General features: G+C 46.2%; 2 long non-coding RNA genes across 3 annotated transcripts in view; one reads left to right on the top strand and one right to left on the bottom strand.

Annotated features, from left to right (window-relative positions):
• Positions 1-23,398, top strand: part of LOC123328548 — a 165,727-nt gene that overhangs the window by 94,739 nt on the left and 47,590 nt on the right. The window contains exon 3 of one of the 2 annotated variants that reach the window (XR_006543438.2): positions 18,089-18,185. The exons of the other annotated variant lie outside the window; for it this stretch is intronic. This is a non-coding gene — a long non-coding RNA (uncharacterized LOC123328548). The remainder of the gene's footprint in view (positions 1-18,088; positions 18,186-23,398) is intronic. 2 annotated transcript variants of the gene reach the window in all.
• Positions 1-23,398, bottom strand: part of LOC123464773 — a 132,960-nt gene that overhangs the window by 84,727 nt on the left and 24,835 nt on the right. The window lies entirely within an intron of this gene.

Genomic DNA, 23,398 nt, shown 5'->3' with positions numbered 1-23,398 from the left:
CCCATCACCAGATGAAAACCTGCTCTGAGAGAGGGAGGTGTGTGGGGGTTGGTTGTGCAACTGAATGTAAGCAGTGGGTGCAGTGTCTGGCATTTAATAGATGCTACTTATGATTATCATTGTCTTCTCCTATGCATAGAACTGAAGCATTCTGCTTCATTTAAGATATTGGGTAAATGCTTCAGGTGTCAGCTTTGGGGCTGGGGGTTGGGGACGAAGCAGTCACTTCTTACCTAGTAGCTGGTTCTTTCCACATCAATGCTAGGGTCCCTTTGCCTTAGAGAAGTCAGACAGAGGCTCCCCAAGCCATCATTCTCTCCCACACCGCCTGGCTTATACCTTGGAGAACAGGTTGGTCTCTCTCTCTCTCTTCTCTCCAAGGTGTTTAAGGCAGGAAAACTGGGAGGAATTGAGGGACTATAAACAACCAGCCAAAGAGGGCATTGCTCACCTCTGAGGTGAGTACTGTTACTACCTCCATTTGACTAATGAAGAAACAGACTTAAAGAGGTGAAGTACCTGGTAAGTGAACAGAGTAGGAATCTGACATAAGCTGTCAAAATCCAGGGCTCACGCTGTTATCACTGTTTATCCTGCTTTTCCAAGAAACCACATGGCCAGCTGTCCCCAGCTCTCCTTTTCCTGTTCTTAAGCAGCGGAGTACATCTCCATAGCTGGGGACTGCAGGGTATTAAACAGGAGACTGCACACATCTCATCACTAGTGTGCCCAGGCACACACAAGCTCTCCCCGCCCTGGCTGTTTCTCAGCACCAGGGCTGCGCTCCCAGTAGCCAATCGCATCCTTTGTCTGCTTTGACTGAACTTGTGGCTGTTGGTGGGAGGTGGGTAAAAGAAGTATCCACTCATCCATTCATCCACCAATAGTGATAGAGCCTCTACCCTGTGCCAGGCTCAGTGCCAGAGGCTGGAGATAAAGACAGGAACAAAGCCCCTCTCTTCTTGGAGCTGACAGCCTGCTCAGGGGTGAAAGACAAGCAAATTTCACGGAAATTCTCATGCGGGTCGCACCTGTTGATTGGAGACAGAGCAGGGTGGTTCAAGAAGGCTCCCTGAGCCAAATCCTGATGGGAAAGTAATTGGAGGACCTTCCAAGAGATGGATCAGCATGTATAAACACACAGTGATGAAATAAATAAGAAGAAACAAGAAGCTATGAAAAAAAAAAAAAGAGCAACATGGAATGACTAGATCAGTCGTTCTCAAGAGGAGTGATTTTGTCACCCAGAGGATGTATGGCAAATCTGGAAACTTTTCTTCTTTTCTTTTTTGCATATTACAAGTATGTGTGTGTGTGTGTGTGTGTGTGTGTGCGCGCGTGCGCGCACGTGTGCATGTGTTCCTGCTACTGACATCTAATGAGTAAAGGCCAGGGATGCTGTTCAAAATCTTACATTGCACAGGACAGCCCTCCACAACAAAGAATGGCATCTGGCCCAAGATGTCAATAGTGTTGAGGCTGAGAAATCCTGGACTAGACAGACTATATATGTTTGGAAGAATATAAATACGTTTAGCATACGATAAAGGTGGCATTCCAAATCCAGTGACTCATTCAATAAATGGTGTTGAGATTCCTGGGTAACCATCTAGAAAAAGATTAAGTGGAAGCCATGGGTGCGTTTGTGCTTATTTGCTCAGTCGTGTCTGATTCTTTGCAACTTCATGGACTGTGGTCCACCAGGCTCTTCTGTCCATGGGGATTCTCCAGGCAAGAATACTAGAGTGAGTTGCCATTTCTTTCTCCAGGGGGTCTTTCCAACCCAGAGATTGAACCTACATCACCTTCATTGTTAGGTGGATGCTTTACCACTGTGCCACCTGGGAAGCCCCCTCATACTATATACCAGAATAAATTCCAAATGGATTCAACATTTACATTTTGATAATAAAACCACACAAGTACCAAGAGAAAACATGGGAGAATTCTTTTATAATCTTACAGTGGGAAAATTATTCCTAATTATGACTTAAAAACCATAAGCTAATAAAATAACAAGTTGATAAATTCACCTAATAAAAGTTTAAAAAAAAATTTAGAGCTTGTGCACGCCAAACAAGCAAACTTGTGTAAGCAAAGTAACAAACAAATTAAAACCTGCAAAGAATATATGCAACTTTGCAGACAGAGGTCTAATCTCCTTAAATTACAAAAATATAAACAGATCTCTAAAGAAAAGATTCATAAAAATACAAGCAAAGGTAATGAAAAGACAACTCACAGAAACAAAAGGAAATTCAAATGGCTATGTGCTGAGATGCCTCTTGTGTTTTTTAACCTATTAGCGTGGCAAAAACACAAGTTTGAAAATACACGGTTATCCGTGAGGACTCAGACATTTCCGTCCATTGCTGGTGAGCATGTCCACTAGGCCAGACCCAAAGGGCAATTTAACAATCTTTATCACAATAAACCTGGGCTTTCCAAGTGTCGCTAGTGGTAGAGAACCTGCCTGCCAATGCAGGAGCGACAAGAGACGCAGGTTTGATCCTTGGTTGGGAAGATTCCCCTGGAGGAGGGCATGGCAACCCATTCCAGTATTCTTGCCTGGAGAATCCCATCGACAGAGAAGCCTGGTGGGCTACAGTCTAAAGGGTCGCACAGAGTTGGACACGACTAAAGTGACTTAACATACACACACACACACACACACACACACATCAAAATAAATGTATACACCTTCTGACCTGGCAACCCTCCTTCTTAGAGCTGACCCTACAGAAAAATCTATCTGATGCATATAAAGTGACATGTGTACATGCTTATAAATTGCAGGAAAAAATCAGAAATTATTTAAATGCTCATTAGGCAATGGCACCCCACTCCAGTACTCTTGCCTGGAAAATCCCATGGACGGGGGAGCCTGGTAGGCTGCAGTCCATGGGGTCACTAAGAGTCGGACACGACTGAGCGACTTCACTTTTGACTAGGTTAGGGGTCAGTGAACTCTCATTAAACTGGCCCCTCTGCCAGCTATTGTAGGGCCTGAAGCTATGAATCATTTTAAAATTTTTTAATGGTTGAAAAAAATCAAAAGAAGAATTTAATTTCATGACGCATGAACACCATATAAAATTGTAACATTAGTGTCCATAAGTAGAAGTATACGGAACACAGCCAGGCCCCTTTGTCTACACAACACCCAGGGCTCCATTTGCACCACGGCAGAGAGGGGAGTGGTTTCATGGAGACCGGATGGCCAAAAACCCTCAGATATTGACTATCTGGTCCTTCACAAAAAAGTTTGCCAGATTAGAGTGTATCCAAGCAATTGGATACCACAGAGCTATGGAAAACAATGAGAAAGCTCTTTATGAATTGCTACGGAGAAGTTTCTAAGATATTATGACTAAATGTTTAAAACACAGATATAGAAAGTATGACTTACATGTTATCATTTGAGTAAAAAAGGGAGAAGGCTATGCATAAAAATGATCTGGAAGGAAATACAAGAAATTAATAAATAGTGGTTAGGAGCATAGATTATTATGTATGTGTGTATTGGTGTTATCTATTCAAAAAAGTAAATTAAAAATTATTTTAAAATATACACTCTGACAGAGAAGAACGTGGATTTAGGCCACTGCAAATACGTGGGCCCAGCAGGAGCACAGCTTGTGAGGGGCTGGCGGCGGTATGCGGGGTGCAGAGAAGGTTGGAGAAGTCTACAGGGACTGATGGTTGGGCCAAGGAGTTAGCATTTTCACCCATCCAAGGCCAAGGGCAAACAGGATCAATTTGTGCTTTAAAGAACTAGATTCTAGAAAGCAGAAAAGGGTGGTTGGACAAGGCTTGGGCTGGTAGGGAGAAAAAGGTGAGGACTGCTTTGTGGAGAGGACTTGGGAGGCTGGGGACCTAGAGTGAAAGGGAGGCTTACTTTTACTATAAATGCTTTTGTCAGATTTATCCATGCACACTCATTTCCATGTGCACTTTTCCTATAGAAATCATTTTATTTTTAAAAGCCCTTCTGACCAGGTGTGATGAGGCCTGAAATGTGTCAGTGGTGGTGGGTGGGGGTGGGGAGGAAGGAGAAAGTCCAGAGCAGAGTTGCCAGGACTGACCAGAAGTGGCGGTGATGGGCCTAGAACTGTGCCCACACCTCCAAGGACCTAAGGAACAGAACCTTTTGGGAGGAGGGCAGGAGAATATAAAGTTCAAGAGTAGAAAGTTCACCTGCCCCAGGTGACTTCCTCTGGCTTCCTAGGCCACAGCACAGGTATCCTGTAGGTACAATATACCCCCCAGGCACTCTGCACCTTTGATTCCCCTTTGACCCAAGCAGGACGTCTACAGCCTGGACATGACCTGGGCACAAGCCCCATGTTATGCAGACTCTCAGGTCCAGCCCAGGCCACCAGCAGTCCCAACTGGCCCCTTCCTCCCATCTCCTTCTAACACCACCAACCCCTTCCCTCCTCTTTGCTTCAAAGGGAAGCGCCACACAACCAAGCTAGGATATTCCCTAGGACTCCTCTGAGTCATTCATTTTCTTTTTGTCTGTACATGCTATACTTGCCCCACTGACAGTGTACCACCAGCTCTTTGGAGGCAGACTGGAGCCACAGTATTTCTATTCTATATGGTAGGTGCCCATGAATGTGCTGACTGCCTGGTTGATGGGGACTCCCCTGTTGTCTTCTCAACAGCACCGCCAACACATCTGCCCTCCCAACACATCCCCCTCCAACTCTGCAGAGCCCATCTCCCACTGAAGGAAACTCTTGCCCGCCCAAGAAGTCGAGGGTCTGCTCAGCGTTCACCCCACTTAGTTGGCTCTCCACATTCAGCTCTCCTTTGCCTAGATACGTGCGTGGTAAGTCACTTCAGTCATGTCTCACTCTTTGCAACCCTCTGGACTGTAGCCTGCCAGGTTCCTCTGTCCATTGGGATTCTCCAGGCAAGAATATTGAAGTGGGTTGCCATGCCCTCCTCCAGGGGATCTTCCTGACCCAGGGATCCAACCCTTCTCTCTTATGTCTCCTGCATTGGCAGGCAGGAGGTTCTTTTTAACCACTAACACCAGCTGGATCACGACTGAGTGGCTGAACTGAACTGAACCAGCTGGGACGACCCTTTGCCTAGATAGCATGAGCCAAACAGAAACTCAGTAGCCAAAAGCTGTCCTTAGGCAAGTGTTCTGTTTGGCCTCCTACACAAAAGGGAACATAACAGTGAAAATGATAGTAAGCAGCAAGGATCATCACTGTTTCAAAGAGACATCAGTGCCAGCAGCTCCAGTGAGACCCTGGAGGGTCAGTCACTTTATCTGGAATCAGAAAATGAAATTCACCTGCCTCTGTGGGTAGAGTGCTCATAAACACTTAGAAAACTGGAAATGACTTTATAACTGCCACTTCCTGCTGTTGTCCATAAGAACTTTGTGATCACAGCCCTCAGGATCCCAGTATGCCACAGACCCATGTGAGAGTGTACTCTCAGTGCAATGAAATTAAGCGGGTACTTAATGGCAACCTCAGCTCAGATCCCTCGACAGAAAATAAACGCACAGCCCAACTCCTCAGGGGCACTACGGATGGCTGGTCCCCGCCAGACAGGGGGTGGGGCCTGGAATGAAATGGCCTGGGGTCAGGGTTGGAAGTCCTCGGCTCCCTTCCTTCCGGGCAGGGCAGATGCCAGGCAGTTCAGGGAGGAGCCTGGGCATCTGCCACTTTCCCCGCCCCCCACTCTTCCTAAGGGAGAAAGTTCTTTTCCTTCCTGGCCCTTTGGGCAGAGCAGAAATTGAAAAGAGCTACTTGTTCCTAACAAGTTATATATAGCTCAGCAACTGACTGCTGGGTCTCCAGCTTCAGGTCTGAGAACGGCCTTCCGCAGTCACATCCGGACAATTGTCCCAGTTAGCAGAAAAGCCGGGGGCAATCTTCTAGTGGCCCTTTATGCTTATGGCATAAACTGAAATAGCCCCCTTCTCGGAGAAGAGGACGTCACTCAGCCACAATTTTCCAGAAAGGGAAGCGGTGTCAAGTTGCCTGAATAATGTGGGGTCCGGCGCCACCTAGTGTCCACTGTAGGGCTTGGCGCGCATCCCGCTCCCTTGATAGGGTGTTTTGGAAACTGACTCCAACCGCCAGAGGGACTGACAAGGAAACAGTACCAGACTTCAGGGCTGTCCTCAAGCCCACGACGAGGGACTATGATTTTGGTGGGAGAAACTGAGACGTTATGATCCTAATGCGTCATAGATGGGGGTGTTGGGTGAAGGGACGGGGGTGTCTTTCTCTTGGAAGGAAGCTGAGGTGATTCACAAGTAAATTTAGAGTCATGTTCCCAGAAGATTGGCTTGGCTTTGTCAGCTTGAATATTTTTGCTCACACTAAGGGGAAAAAACCAATAATACCAGTGCTATTTTATGACTTTTGTGCTTTTCAAACTAGTTTCTCAGTGTTTCCCCCAGAGCCAGCATATGGCCTATTTGCAAAAGTCCTTGCAAGCTGTCTCATCACTGAACCCACTCCTGCCCTCTTGCTAATGTCTTTGTGGGACAAGCAGTCTCCTTTTATTATCCTCCCACTTCCTGGCTGCCTCAAACCCTCTACTAATCAAAGCCACCTTTTGCTCTTTGCTTTACATCATTCGTTTAAACCTCAGAACAACCCAGAGAGTGGATGTTAATATTCTCATTCAATATATGAGAAAACTGATCCTTGGGAAAGTTAAGTGACTTGCCCAGATCTGTCAGCTAACAAGTGGAAGTGGGATTTGAATCCAGTTATTTAGCTTAAAAACATTTCACCAAAGTATACTATCTGACACAATTGAAGCGACTTAACACACACACACACACACACACACACACACACACATTCTATCTGCACCATGAGGGGGTAGCCAGCTAGAGCAGAGGAAGCTACAGAATACAGGAGGTTCTGGAGGACATAAATGACCCTCCAGCTCAGAGGACACTTCCTACTTTGGACCAGCCCCTGTGACCCCAAGGCTTGGCTGGACTCTTCGTAAACACCCTCCTTCTTGCCAGCATCAGTCTCCCCGCACTCCCCCCAGAACACACACAACCCCAACACAAACACTTCAGCAGACATTCCTCCACACTTGGAACCAGCCCAGAAGAATAGGGAGAGCAAAGAGCAGGGACCTGGCAAACGTTCAGAATGCCAGGAGAATCGTGGATTTGTCTGATTCCCCGGGGCTTGGCTTCCTGCAGTGGAAAACTGGGAAAATTCTCTGCTGGCTGCTCCCTTCCGCTCCCCCCTCCACCCTCTTCTCTGCTCCCCACCAAAGAGACATACCTCCAGAGGAAGGTTAAGTAAGGCTACTCTCTGGAGTCCTCTGAAACAAAACTGTTGCTGAAATACACAGATTCAGAAATGAAGTTGAAATGGATAACACACTGCTGCTGCTGCTAAGTCGCTTCAGTCGTGTCCAACTCTTTGCCACCCCATAGACGGCAGCCCACCAGGCTCCCCTGTCCCTGGGATTCTCCAGGGAAGAGCACTGGAGTGGGTTGCCATTTCCTTCTCCAATGCGTGAAAGTGAAGATGCCGACCTCCACAAATGGGGTGAATGTGCGGACTGCCGGCAGCCCGTGAGAAGTGGTTTGGGGTATTGGAAGGAGCACAGGATTCAGAGACATGGACTGAAATCCTCAGTCTGGCACCCCCTACGCTGACTGACTTTGGGCAAGTCGCTTAACCTTTCTGAGCCTCAGTTTTCTCATTTGCAGGATGAGGGAAATTTTTTTTTTAAACCTATAAGATAATAAACAAGTGCTTTATAAAGCCCTGCAGAATAGGAGGTGGCATATGAAGGAAAGAACTGCAGGTATTAGGATTTAGATAAGAGATTTTTATTTACTTTACCCTTTCCTTACTCCTCTCACCCCACCCCAAAAAAAGAGACCCTCTCTTACAAAATGGATCTTAACACACACACACAGTCTCAAAGTCCCTGTGGGTTCATCACTTTTTTAGAGCTAAATGATCTTGGAAAACAGCTTTTCCAATAAAGACCTAGTGGCCAGGGACCACTGGATGCACTTTCTTCAGAGGAAGCAGAAAAAACAGAAGCAGGAAGGTCTACAGCAGCATATCCATTATTCGCAAGAGGAAGGTCCAGAAAGGCCATTTTCTCTGTTGCCAGCTAATAAAGGCGGATGTCTGTGGCCGGCACGGGAGCAGACGCATCCATAGCAGCCCAGCAGAGCTAATGCATATGAGGGAAATTAAAAAACCCCGTTAAGAGAGCTGGAGGAGGAGTATGGCATCCTCTCTCCTGGTGGTGAAGCCAGCTTGAAAAACTCTTGATTTCTTCACACGCTCCATTTCTAATTTAAGGTGTCTCCACCCTGTTTGGAAAACTCTGTGCCTCTCCACAGAGGGAGGAAAGAGCTTCAGAAGAGAGACTCAGGAAGAACAAAGACCTCATTAGGACCCATCACTTATTCTGACGGCGCATTCTCAAGAATCTCTATTGATGATCCCCGGTACAAATGAAGTGGTGATTAAGGATCTAATGCAAATAATCTGCAGTTTAGTAACTCCCTTTGTAATTGACATTTACTAAATTAAGCCTGAGATTTTTAAAAAACTATTTTTTTTTAAATTCATCCAATTATAATGCCCCACCCCCTTCTCCCTGCCACCCACCCCTCTGTAATGTAATTAGTTAAACATAAGCTCCATCATGCCGGTGACGGTGAGCTGCTTATTGCTGTGTTCAAGCTGGCCCTTGCTCTCTGGAATGCTGGTCTCTAATAAACAATCCTCAGGAAGCAAATGAGGAGGGGGTCATGCATCAGTCAGGCTGCTGTTGCATTATCACACACAGGACACAGAAACAGGGTAGGTGGCACGGGTGATACTGAACACGGAGATTTCTCAGTTTCTCTCTTCTGGTCCTTTCCTCTGATTTGGAGCCAGCTGAGGACTGCTCTGGAGAAGGCAATGGCACCCCACTCCAGTACTCTTGCCTGGAAAATCCATGGATGGAGGAGCCTGGTAGGCTGCAGTCCCTGGGGTCGCGAAGAGTCAGACACGACTGAGCGACTTCACTTTCACTTTTCACTTTCATGCACTGGAGAAGGAAATGGCAACCCACTCGTGTTCTTGCCTGGAGAATCTCGGAGACGGGGGAGCCTGGTGGGCTGCCGTCTATGGGGTCGCACAGAGTTGGACACGAATGAAGCGACTTAGCAGCAGCAGCAGCAGCAGAGGACCACTCAGAGGAAGGAGTGGACGATAATTGGTTTGTTGGGGAGGCAGAGGGGTGTAGACTTGGGAGACAAAGGATTTAGGGGAGATCAGAAACCTGTCTCTTTTCTTACAGGCCAGACAGAAACTCAAACTGGAACAGCCCCGGGACACCTCTGAGTCCGGTCCTCTGCCACTTGGTGCAATCACCACTAGCCTTAGTAGGTTTCTCCCCAGGGGAGGGCCAGGTCCACCAACCTCAGAGTGCCAGATGGGAACATAGAGGAGACTTGTGGCCGCAGACAGGGACCCCCGGAGGTGCTCCAGCCTCCCCCTCCTCACCCCCAGTTTGGCCAGACAGTAAAGGCTTCCCTGGTGGCTCAGATGGTAAAGAATCTGCCTGCCGTGCAGGAGACCCAGGTTCAAACCCTTGGTTAGGGAGATCCCCTGGAGAAGGGAATGGCCACCCACTCCAGTATTCTTGCCTGGAGAATCCCATAAACAGAGGAGTCTGGCAGGCTACAATCCATAGGGTTGCAAAAAGTTGGACACCACTGAAGTGATTTAGCGTGCATGCCTGCATAGACAGTAAAAAGGCTTGAAACTTGTCCTGAGGGCACGTGACCTTCCAGACGAGCACCTTGGTTGTTTCATTGGACTCAGATGATAAGACCTGTTTGCCTTTGAAGTCAAGCTCCAGTTTCCTTGAGCAGCCAGGACTGATGTCTGAGAACAGGAGCAAGCCTCCCACACTTGACTCCTTCCTTCTCCTCCCCTTCTCTCCCCTCCCACCCTCCAAAACTGTTAGGTAAACATAGAAACACTTGGAGCTAATCGGCCCTCACCTTCCAAGGCTGCAGGTCCATCTGAGAACTCTGTAAAAGGCAGCTCTCTGACAGGCAGCATGGACAGGAGAAAAATGCTTCCTTCCCACCCCCTTGTTTAATTTTTTTTTAAAAACTGTGATATGACTGATACATAACAGTGTATTCGTTTTAGGTGTGCAGCATAGTGACTTGATATCTGTACACCCTGTAAAAGGGTCACCACAAGAAGCCTAGGTACTTTCCTTCATCTCACATGGTTACAGATTTTTTTTTTTCCTTGTGATGAGAACTTTTAAGATCTATTCTCTTGGCAACTTTCAGATCTCTAACACAGCATTACTAACTATGGCCACTGCATGGTACATGACATTTCCAGGACTCATTTATTTTACATCAGGAAGTTTGTTCCTTTGACCCTCCCATCACCCCTTTCCATTCATTGTGTGTGAGCGTGTGTGTGTGTGTGTGTGTGTGTGTGTGTGTGTGTGTGTCCCTGTTTTCCCTTCATCAGTTCCCATCCCTAGTGTTTGAGATTTTAGTAAACATTTAGCTGAATAACTTCTGTTGGCACAGACAAGCAGCAGAGTTGTTTCTGGAGAGCATAATAGGTGTTTTTTCCCATTTGTAAATCAGATTTTTTTTTTTTTTTTAAAAAGACAGACAATGGCAATCTTGTCTCCAGATAAGTTTGTACTTAAAATGCTGGCCTGAACTCACATTGGTGTATTTTCTCCCATGTCCAGTGTGGGGCCTGGCACATGGCAGGTATACAATATACATTAGCTGAGTGAACGAGAGAAAACATGACTCATGTTCAGAAACTTTTCGTAGCTTCTCAGTGGTACAGGGAAAATGCCCTATGTCTGTGCTATGTGCATGTCTGAATCTTTGTGACCCCATGGACTGTAGCCCACCAGGCTCCTCTGTCCATAGGGATTCTCCAGGCAAGAATGTTAGAGTGGGTTGCCATGCCCTCCTCCAGGGGATCCTCCCAACTTAGGAATTGGACCAGGATCTCCCACATTGCAGGCAGATTCTTTATCAGCTAAACTACCAGGGAAACCTTAAGTGTTGAATCTGGCCTTCAGGATCCTGCAATCAGATGCCAGCCCACCTTGCCTGCCTGGCCCCCCTAGACATTCTTTGAACGTGGACTGCACGAGGCCAGACATCAGAACCATCTGGAAGGCCTGTTAAACACAAGCAGCAGGGTTGCACCCCTAAAGTTTCTGAATTAGCAGGTCTAGGGTAGGGTGGAGGATTTGCCTTTACTCACAAGCTCCTGGATGCTGCTGTCAAGAACAGCACTCTGTCCACACCTCTGCATTGCCACCAAAGGCAGCTGTCCCACCAGTCACTCAAGGTCAAATGCTACCCAATCAACAGATTTGAATGTGTGAGCAGAAATCTCTCCACCACCCTCCCACACGTCCTAACTACTACAAACCCCCACGCCCACCAGGACAGTTCTCATTTTATCTGTTCAGCTATATCTTCCTGACCCCTTGCAGGTCTAAAGCTCCTGCTTCCCTTAACCCACAGCTGCCTGATCTTCGGCTTCACTCTTCACACTCAGAATCCTAGTCACCATTCCCCCTCCCTCCCCACCAGAGGCCAGCAGACACCCCACTCCCCGGCCCTTCCAACCTCTCAAGAGAGAGCTCCACCCCGTGGATGTGGAATCATATCTCCATGATATACTGAATTCCCCCAGTACAGCGATTTCCTCGCCTCCCTCTCTCTGGTGGAGCTCCTTGAAGGCAGGAGGCAGGTCTCAAGCCTTGTCAGCTCCCACTAAGGGCCTCGTCCCTTATGGCCTTATAACCCGAGTGAACTTGCCTACTCAGATTCCTTCCACTCACTGAGACCTTCCAGAGGACTCAGTGAAGCACCTGATACTGCACTCACCCCGGGGACTCCAAAGGTGAATGAAACACAGGAAGTGCCCTGGGATTAGTGCCTGTTTTCCAGTTTAAATTTCACTGCTCATTACGCCCACCTTGCTTTCCTTCCAGCCCCTGGACTGACCACTGGGTGTCCTTCCTTGTCTAAACAAGTGAGGGGTCCCCGTCACTAAGACCTGGTTCCCTTTCTCAGCCTACTTTTTGTCTCTGAGACTCGGAAGGGAAGGGGACTTTTGGGGATGAGCCACGTGATGTAACTCATCCAGAACAGGTGAGAGGAAGATGAAAGGAGATGTTCTGCATCTGGTTGAAACATCAGTGACTAAGACCTGGGGAATGGACCAAGAACATTCTCACCTCTCAGCTGTGGGCTCCTGAAAGGGCACGGCCTCTTCCCATCCTCCTGTCGTACAGGCTTGCAGCTTCACGTTCTCACGTCCTCATGATCCCAACAGTACGTTATAGAAACCCAACTCAAGTCACTTAAGCAAAAGAGGAACTTTTGGCTCACCTTTGTGACTCAGCTCAGAGCAGCTGACAGAACTGCATGAGGAGCTATTAAATAGGAATCTGGGTTTACGGTTGGCCACAAGTATGTCAGGACTGTCTCTCTGTCCACCCGGTTTTCATTTCTGCATATTTTTGCATGTTGACATAACTCTTGTCTGCCGTAAATAAGGGACAGGGTACCATGATCAGCCCAGTCTGGGTTCCATACCTACCAAGGCCATGGGAAACGGGAGGACTGTTCCCCAAGGGAGAGATGGGTGCTAGGCAGACCAACACCAGAAATCCACTACAAATAGTTATAGCTTATAACATGCCAGGCACTGTGCTGTTTTACATACATGATCTCATTTGATTACTAAGCTAATTCTACAAGGCAGGTCCTATGTAAGGCATTTGCCTTTCATATAAATGAAAAGGCACAACACAAATTGTAGCTATGTCCTTTCTGCCAGCTCCAGTGCTGGGTTTAGGACACTCAGAAAATATGATCTGGAAATGAGAACACAGTTTCTTTGGAAGTAAATACTTCCCTAGTAAGAGGACATGTAAACCAATGTTTTTAACTCTAGTTATCTCTGTATCAGTAGCTAAGAGGCCAAGACCATAAATATTGTTTAGTCTCTTGTAAATGTTGTTTTATGTTTTCAGTAGTTAATTTTGGATAATTTAAATCTCTCTATTAAACTACCATCTCTGTGAATCTACACTGAAGGGAGGTTAAGTCTCATCATGGAAATCAAAGGGACTCCCTTCATTGTTCCATCCAGCCAAGAATGCACATCCCTGGGGACAGCATTGTAAAGGATGGTCAGATTACATCAGGATGAGTCATGGGGTTCTCTCTGCAGGCAGAGGGTATCTGCCATCAGGAGACGTTTTCATGGATCCTTGGACTCTACTCCTCTCTGTTTTGTATCCATGACCATTTCTTACCTGTATTTCCTCCAAGCAGAAATGGGCTTTGAGACTTGTTCACAACTTTACCACTAAGAAGAAATGGACTATAACAGACCCCGAGTAGCATTGACCTATGTACAGTACCATGTGTAAAATAGACTGCTGGTGAGAAGTTGCTATATAACAACTTGGCACTGTGTGATGACCTAGAGGGATGGGATGGGAGGAGGCTCAAGAGGGAGGTGAAAGTGAAGTTGCTCAGTCGTGTCTGACTCTCTGCCATCCCATGGACGGTAGCCTACCAGGCTCCTCCGTCCATGGGATTTTCCAGGCAAGAATACTGGAGTGGGCTGCCATTTCCTTCTCCAGGGGATCTTCCCAACCCAGGGATCGAACCTGGGTCTTCTGCATTGCAGACAGACACTTTACCGTCTGAGTCACTATAGTGATCCCTACAATAGGCTGGTACAATAGGTGCCCAATAAATGATTGTTGACTAGATGAATTCCATTCTCAAGTGATGCCTCAGGTAACGATTGAAATTAGTTGGTGACAATAAGCCAGGGTCAGTGTGCTGGCCACTGTATTATAAGCAGAGAGGACCATCTTTCTTAGTTTCAAGGACCCAAGTTTGTCAAAGACACACACCCATGTTCAGTCCCGAGGGTCCTACTACTTTGGTTTCCATTAATGCAAATGCCAACTCTTTGGGTAAGTATTTTCATAAATTCTCTAATATTCTGCTATGTATTTGTTTAGTATAAACATACTGTTCACATACTTCAAATCTAGGGTAAAGAACATTCACCTGAAGCCAAATGACCAGAATTCATCAGTTCTATTTCCACTGGCAAGAGCCAGTATTTACTGAGCACTTACTATGTGCCTGATGCTTTTATGCATCATCTCATTTAACTTCAAGAAAATACTATGTAAATGGTGCTATAAACACCTCCATTTTACCTATGAGTAATGTGAGGATCAAGGCTATGGTTTTTCCAGTGGTCATGTATGGATGTGAGAGTTGGACTGTGAAGAAAGCTGAGTGCTGAAGAATTGATGCTTTTGAACTGTGGTGTTGGAGAAGACTCTTGAGAGTCCCTTGGACTGCAAGGAGATCCAACCAGTCCATTCTGAAGGAGATCAGCCCTGGGATTTCTTTGGAAGGAATGATGCTAAAGCTGAAACTCCAGTACTTTGGCCACCTCATGTGAAGAGTTGACTCATTGGAAAAGACTCTGATGCTGGGAGGGAGTGGGGGCAAGAGGAGAAGGGGATGACAGAGGATGAAATGGCTGGATGGCATCACTGACTCGATGGACGTGAGTCTGAGTGAACTCCAGGAGTTGGTGATGGACAGGGAGGCCTGGTGTGCTGCAATTCATGGGGTTGCAAAGAGTCGGACACAACTGAACTGAACTGAATGCGAGGATTGAAAACCCATGGACAGAGGAGCCTGATGGGCTATAAGGTTGCAACCATAAGGTTGCAAAGAGTTGGACACAACTGAGTGACTACACACAAACACACAATGTGGAGATTCCAGGGGATGAGTACCTAGTTCAGTGCCACATAGTCACATGATAACTATTGTGAACAAAGCTGTGATCCATCCATCTGGCTTCCATGCTGGTGTTCTCTTTGTTCTCATGCCTCACCTTTGTCTTCCTTCTAATAGGTATAAAAATCATCTCATGGGATAAATATTATGTTGTGCCATTGTGTAAACTGTGTCAGTACTTCATTCATCAACAAACTTTACCAAACACCTGATCTATGCCATTCACCCAATGATGAATGAGTATGTCCTTGCCCTCAGGAGGCTCACAATCTTACGGGTATTTCCACTGCTTAATGAGACTCAAGGTTGTATCTACACTCACTTGAAGAGTCACCATTGCCTTATGATACCCCTGTTCTTCTGGAAGAAAGGCAAAGGTAAAATTTAAGACTAATGGTCAGACGCCTCCTACAAATAATGGTATAAGAGAGTGGTTAAATAGCTCCTTGCTTTCCTGGCCACATGACCCTCAGTAAATTATCTGACCTCTTCACAGCTCAGTTTCCTTATCTTTAATGAGGGTGATGGGGGGTAACTTTTAATAAGCGTGAAGAGTTAAGTTCAATGCCTGGCACATAGCAAACAGGCAGCGGGAACAGCAATGCTGGCTGCAGTGGGGACGAGTGTATGAGCACGTGAAAGGGGACACTGTGGCCATTGCCTAGAGGGAGGACAGACCCTTAGGAAAGCGGGGGAGACCACCCCTTCCTCAGAGAATAGGGAGGGTGCCTTTGGAACCAAGCATCAATGCCTTTGGACAGCTTTCACTTACAAAAGGTAACCAGAGGAAAAAGGGCCAAAGCACCGAGCAATAAATTCTGAATGCGTTATCCACACTTAAAACTATAGTTTGTTTGCAGGTAAAGAATATCAGGTATTTGTGTTAAACTTTCCAATTCAGCATCTCATTAGATCCTCAAAACACCCTCCATGCCCCCCTGCCCAGGCACTCAGGAAGAAAATAAATATGATGCCCAATTTACAGATGGTGAAGTTGAGGTTCATGACGTGCAGCCATTTGTTTGAGGCCACACTGTTAGGAGTAGTAGAACTGAACTAACACCCAGGGCTCAGTCCAAGATTCAACACCATCTTCCCAAGCAAATCTTTGTGGAGAAAATGGAAAAAAATGTGGACACACATCTGAGACTCCTGTAGAAGCTTTAAAACTGGATTCCTGGGTCCTCCTGAGACCGTCTGAATAAGAATCGATATGTATAGGAGTAGACTTCCCTGGTGGCTCAGTTGGTAAAGAGACCGTCTGCAAGGCAGGAGACCCAGGTTCAATTCCTGTGTTGGGAAGATCCCCTGGAGAATGGAAGTGGCTACCCACACCAGTATCCTTGCCTAGAGAATTCCATGGACAAGGGAACCTGGCAGGCTAGAGTCCATGGAGTCACAAAGAGTCGGACACGATTGAGCAACTAACACTTTAAAGGAAGCTTCCTCAGGGAAACTGATGCAGTTGGGCTGGCAGGGTGGACTAGGATCTGGAAGCCAGTCACAGAAGCAGTAATGTTGTGTCTGTGGCCGTAAGAGGCTTTGGAGGCACATGCCAGCCCCAGGCATGTTCAGCTGCTTTGGCCAGGACAGTCGCAGTAGACCACAAGCTGGGGTTATACCCATCAATAATGCAGCCACTACTCTTGCCCTGCCCTATCCACCCTCCAGCTGTGACCAGCATCAGCATGCCTCCCCACCCCCACCAGGCACCCCACTGATCCACATGCTCAAATCCAGCTTAAACCCTCCTGACTGCTTAAACCCTAGACTGACTGACAAACGTTGCCTGATTCCACTGCATTATACACCTTTCTCTGTTCCCTGCAAGCCTTCCTAGAACTGCAGAGATCCCCTCCTACCACAGGGCTTTTGCACATGCTGTCCCTGCCATCTGCAACACCCAGGGTTCCCACTTCCCTGCCCCATCCTTTCTGATCTCAGCATCATCTCATCAGGGAAGTTGTCCTCAATCCCATCTAGGGCAGAGTCCTCTGTTACCTGTTTTCTTAGGACCAGTTTCCTTTCCTCAGGAGTTCTCATCACTGATTACAATTGTGCATGAGGAGTGTGGCCAATTTTCTTTAGGTCTATCTCCCTTCAGACCGGCCATGGAGAGAAGCGATCTGTGTCTTTTGTCTGCCCTGCTCATCAACGTCTTAGAGCTTGGCACTCAGTAAGCATGTATGGAATTGTGGAATTGTGTTGCATGATACACAGAACAGAACAGGCCAGGAGCCTGAGGCCTCCACCTCTCCATCCCCAGGAGGCGGGACATCTGAAAGAGGCCCATGTGACTGTGACGATGGAACCGTCTTGTCGTTAGTGCCCTGTCCAACTGCAAGGTCATGAGGTGTTATTGCCAAGTAACATGCATAGCAGACACTCCTGGCTTTGTGTTGCTCCTAACCCTGACCCTGACCCTGAGGGACTCCTGCAGTCTACTTCATCTCTGTTTGGTTTGAATTTTTATGAGGTGAATTATTTTTATAATCAGAAAAGGCCATAAAGAGAATTTTTAAGTCTGCCAGAACAGGAGAAGACTCTAGGGCTACATTAGTTTTGTCTCTAAAAAATTCATAATTTGGGAGGCACCGTGATGCATTTAATGTGTGTCTTTAATCGAAAGTATTTAGAGAAGCCCTAGAAATTTTATTGATGGTTTTTCTGGGCATGCTGAAGTAAGAAAAAGAGATTATGTTATGGTTCAAATGTCCTCAGTGAACCCCACACAACAACTAGTTAATTTTAAGGGATGGAGCAGAGAATGTGAGAGGTGGACTAGTAAATTATGAGCAAACTCTCAGAGAAGGGCAGTTGCTGTCTGTCTGACTGATGGCACCTCTTGAGATGAGCACATGGAACAAAAACAGGAACCTGGATCTCTGTGCCAGGTGGTATCAGCCCTTCGGCCCACAAGCCCCTCCTTCCAGGGACCCCTCCACTTCATCCTTCCCTGGCCTTTGCCTTACCTCAAACCCTGCTCCACAAAAAGGGAGGCCAGGGATTGAGTGAGATTATTTGATTCTGCAAATCCCTAGTTACTTTTTCTTTTTTTCAATTTTATTTTATTTTTAAACCTGAAACACTGTATTAGTTTTGCCAAACATCAAAACGAATCCGCCACAGGTATACATGTGCCCCTAGTTACTTTTTGAAGCCTGAAGATTTAGTAGATGTTTCTGTTTGGCTCTGTTAAAGGATGAAATGACTGCATTTGAATTTCACTCACCGGAAATGATTCCCCTCTTCTCCCTGCAGTGACCCTGCGTTCTGGCTCACTCCTGGCTTCTTACTGGTAAGAATTTCTCTGATTACTCGATTAGTATAAAGAAATATCAGAAAACTGTTAAAGAATCCATGCTTTGGGTTGGGTCTAGAGGTCATGGCAAAGGCTCCTTTGATAGCAGAGCAGTTAACAATGGCAAAATGGTCAGGAGATCCAGCCCAGCTTGGGTAGGTCATTTTCATCTCTTTTAGTGTCAATGACTCTTACCAAGTGACTTTTCTCCCTTTATCTCTTATAGGCCAGATTCAAGGGGACTCCACCTGCCAACCTGTCATTGAGTTTTGAGCATTGGAGTGGGAATGGGGTTAGAAGGAAGTTTTAAACACGACAGATTTTTTTTTGGAGAATCAGAGTAAACAATACTTTCTAGATTTAGTGATCAAGTGGGCTAGGAGACTAGCCGGCAGATAAAGAGAAATATGGTGGACAGGTGTACTGTCCTGGTTCTTCTCTGCAAAGCCACTGTACAGAAATCTGTAAGCGTTTATGTAACCAGCCCTTAATCTGAATTGTATATGTCTGCCACTTGATTGAAGGCTTCCCAGGTGGCTCAGTGGTAAAGAATCCACCTGCCAATGCAGGAGATGAAGGAGACGTGGGTTTAATCACTGAGTGGGGAAGATCCCTTGGAGGAGGAAATGGCACCCCACTCTTGTATTCTAGTATTCTTGCCTGGAAAATCCCATGGACAGAGAAGTCTGGAGGACTATAGTCCATGTGGTCGCAAAGAGTCAGATAGGACTTAGTGACTGAGCACACACATCACCTGCTCATGATTCTATTGGATGGGTGGGTGGATGGATGGATGGATACTACTTTACTCTCAGTATTCATCCACTGCAGCAGACACTGTTAGTGCCTTGCGCATATGAACTCTGTACGCCAAAGGCTGCTTGTTTCCCATACCTGCCTCTCTGTCTTTGAGAGCTTTTATCTGGCCAGGGGAGCACATTAGGCCTGATAGCCAGAAGAGGAGAGTTAATATCCTAGAAGTAGCCCTCAGTCTATGGTGGATGGGTACTTGGTGGATAACCAGCCCAGCTTCCTTGCATCTCAGTCAGGGTGACCGAGGCATGTCTGCATGGTTGCATGGCAACCCAGTTGCCCTCAGTGGTAACTGCTTGATAACAGATCCTCTATACCCTTTCTTTTCTTCCCTTCTCCCTTCTCCATTGTCTTTCCAATGGTTCCTAGCATCACCTTCCAAATGAACTACTTGCCCTATTAATATAATCCTTGTTTTAGAGCATGCTTCTGTGGGAACCAGAATTAAAACCTTCAACTTACTGATTGCTCTGATATATGACTGACCAGTCTCCAGGGGTCACCCTTAACCTTCTGTCTGCTTCCTAAAAACAAAAATAATCTTGTTGGAAGAAAAGTGACATTTAACCTCATTGGAATAATATTAAACTGTAAGGAAGTGCAAACTCACCAGATTTTATTGCCAAGTGACGTGCACAGCCAACCTTCCCCACCTTCGAGCACAGCCACTCCCTCCCTGACCAGCGGGACTCCCACAGCCTACTTGATCTCTGTTTGGTTTGAATTTTTATGCCGTGCGTTATTTAACCCACACCTAATTGGAATAGTATTAAACTCATTCTTGATTAATTCTCTCTGGAAACTCTCATTAAGTATTTAATAGAACTTCAGTTTTGTTACCAAAGCTGATCAGAATCTGTTATTTAAGGACTGAAAGGAAGACAAATGTACCCACAGCCCATTTTCCTGGTCAACCTTCTTGGGCAGCACGATTTTTCTCTCTCTAAGGCAGTCATGTTTGTTAAAGGAACAGTCCTTTTAGCTTTTCTCTGATTATTAAGTTTCTAAGTTCTCTACAGCTCCTCAGAAAACCTACGATAGTTTCAACAACACTGAGAGTGATGATTCTCTACCCTAGGTGGACACTGGAATCACCCAGGGAGTGTTTATTTCCAGGAGTCTTGGAATCCACTCCAGACTAGTCAAAGAGCAGTGTCTGGGCAGCGGTGATTTTAATGTTCTCCAGGGGGGCCTTATGTACAGCCAGGGCTGAGAACCACTGACTGAATGGGCAGAGCTTCCAAAGCTATGAGCACCAGCTGCCCCAGGAAATGCAGCCCTGGGCAAAGCAGGAAGAGCTCAAAGTGTCATAGATGGCAGCCCCAGCGGACAGCACAGGTTGTAACGATCCAGTCTCTGCCTGTGTGGCCCCTCCTCGCTTCATTCCACCCTCCACTCACACTTCAATCTCTGCACTTGAGCCAAGAGGCCTCAGGAAGCCTCTCATCGAGCCGCCCACACGCTAATGAGAAAACATCCGCCATCCACCAAGGCAATAACCTTTTGTTCCCATCACAGAGCAAAGAAGAACCTCCCCAAGGAGACTTCAAATCAGGAATTTTATTTTCTCATTTGAAAGTTGTGCAGTTGAGCCTCATGCATTTTCATTTCTCATGCATTTTCATTTCCCTATCTTCCAATCTGGGTAATTTGTGCTCCTGGCTGAACCTTCGGGTATTTTCTCAGCCTGGTGGATGTGGCTGACTTTATCCCTGGGGTGTCGTTCTAGAGAAGGAGTTCTTCATATTCCCAGAAACAAAGAAATCCAAAAAAGGAAAAAAAAAAAAGAGGGAAAATGAAGCCTACAAGCTGTGACATCAGTCTACAACTGGCCTCTATGAAGCCTGGCCCTTAATGAGCTTGGGATCCCGGAGGACTTCTTCAAGCCTGATAATGTTCTCTCATAAAACTTTTCGAAGCCATGGCAATCATTGGGGACTCCAAGTCAAATGGTAACACAATTTAATTAAGTGGGTGCATGAACTTTCTAAGATGTTTGTAGATTTTGGTGTGTACATGCATTTTTCTGAGGAGACAGTCTCAAACTCTCCAACAGGCAAGTGACCCCACGAAATTTAAGAATTAGCAATTTCATGATTCCTCCTTCTTTCCAAAGAACCCAAACGTAGATGTTCACTTGAGGGACCAATGTTGAAACTTTTCCACACCCTTGGCTTCTTCCTTCACTCCTTTAGCCTCCAGCAGCTCTGACGGTATGTCTCAGCATGTGAATTCCTGATCTAAAGAAAGGAAATCTAAGGTCACAGACCTCCCAGAAGCAAAAGGTCAAGGGGACAAAGTGACCCAGCTCTAAGGTTCCAGACTCAGCCCAGAATGTTCCCAGCAAGTATTGTCTGAGACAAATGTGCCTGCTGAGGGCTGGGTTAGTTAGAGAGAATAACCTCCCTCTCTTCTGCAAGTATATGTGATTATTTTTTCCCATGAATTCTTAAAAAAGCTTGAGAATGTGGTCATCTGTCACTGTCAGGCTTTCCCTGCATCGAAGGGGACATTAAAGAGCAGAGCAAGAGAGAGCTGGAGCCCCTACCCTGGTAGACACTTTGCTCCCTCACCTTGGCTAAGTCTCAAATCCTCTTTTGTGATATTGTTCAGTCGCTAAGTCTTGTCCAACTCTTTGCCACCCCATGGACTGCAGCATGCCAGGCTTCCCTGTCCTTCACCACTTCCTGGAGTTTGCTCAAACTCATGTCCATTGAGTCGATGATGCCATCTCATCCTCTGCTGCCCACTTCTCCTCCTGCCCTCAATCTTTGCCAGCATCAGGGTCTTTTCCAAAGAGTCAGCTCTTCGCATCAGGTGGCCAAAGTGTTGGTACTTCAGTGTCAGTTCTTCTAATGAATATTTAGGACTAATTTCCTTTGTGATTGACTAGTTTAATCTTCTTACTATCCAAGGGACTCTCAACGGTCTTTTCCAGCACTACAATTTGAAAGCATCAGTTCTTCAGCACTCACTCTTCTTTATGGTCCAACTCTCACATCTGTACATGGCTGATGGAAAAACCATAGCTTTAACTATATGGACCTTTGTCAGCAAAATGATATCTCTGCTTTTTAATACACTGTCTAGGTTTGTCATAGCTTTTCTTCCAAGGAGCAAGCATCTTTTAATTTCATGACTGCAGTCACCATCTGCAGTGATTTTGGAGCCCAAGAAAAAATCACTTTGTGTGATAGGGATGGGGTTCTGTTATGGGGGAGTGATTAATGATGCCTGTCCCTCAGGGAGGCAGTGTAGGACTCCGGAAATAAGTTCTGTACAGGGAAGGGGCACCGTGAGTATGGATGCGGGCTTGGTGGGTGGGGGACACATAGGGAGCTGGCATCTAGTGACTGCCTACTATGTGCCAGGCCTGTGTTAGATCCTCGACCCATGATATTGTCTGGTGAACAGCTGTAGGGCACGCTCAAACGAGTGAGTAACCAGTGCACAGAGTGGCACTGGACAAAGCCCTCAGCCCGAAGGCACCTCCTCGTGAGAGGGGCAAAGTAAATCTTTATATTGCTGGTGACAGTGACTACGAGTCCTGCCCCAGTGTCCCACTCTTTCTGCTCTAGCAGCACTGTCCAGTAGAACCTGCTGTGATGATGAAAATGTTCTAGATCCACATCGTGCCATGCTGTTGCCATGAGCCACGGCACTTGGCTCATGGTTGTGGGGCACTTGAAATGCGGCTAGACGGACTGAAGAACTGAATTTGAATTTTTAACTAATTTAGATTTATTTTAATTAATTTTCTTAAAAATATTTATTGGAGTATAGTTGCTTTATAATGTTGTGCTTGTATTATACAGCAAAGTGAACCAGCTATACGTATACATATATCCCCTCTTTTTTGGATTTGCTTCCCATTTAGGTCACCACAGAGCACTGAGTACAGTTCCCTGTGCTATACAGTAGGTTCTCACTAGTTATCTATTTTATACACAGTGTCAGTAGCGTGTATATGTCAACCTCAATCTCCCAACTCATCTGACACCCCCTCCCCATTATCCCTTTGGTATCCCTATATTTGCTCTCTATGTCTGTCTCTATTTCTGTTTTGTAAATAAGATTATCTCTACCAATTTTTTCAGGTTCCACATGTATGTATTAGCATACAGAATTTTTTTTCTTTCTGACTTACTTCATTCTTTATGACATTCTCTAGGTCCATCCATGTCTCTACAAATGACCCAGTTTCATTCCTTTTTTAATGGCTGAGTAATATTCCATTGTGTGTATGCACCACATCTTTATCCATTCCCCTGGTGTCAGACACTTAGGCTGTTTCCATAGCCACTCACAATCAGTGCCTACCAGTACTGAAGGGCAAAGTTCTGGAGTAGCCCCGATTTTTAGCTGGGCACATGGTCACCTAAAATAAAGACTTCGCT

Source organism: Bubalus bubalis, chromosome 12, assembly GCF_019923935.1.
Source record: "Bubalus bubalis isolate 160015118507 breed Murrah chromosome 12, NDDB_SH_1, whole genome shotgun sequence".
Lineage (NCBI taxonomy): Eukaryota > Metazoa > Chordata > Mammalia > Artiodactyla > Bovidae > Bubalus > Bubalus bubalis.
This window is presented reverse-complemented; position numbering and strand designations above follow the sequence as displayed.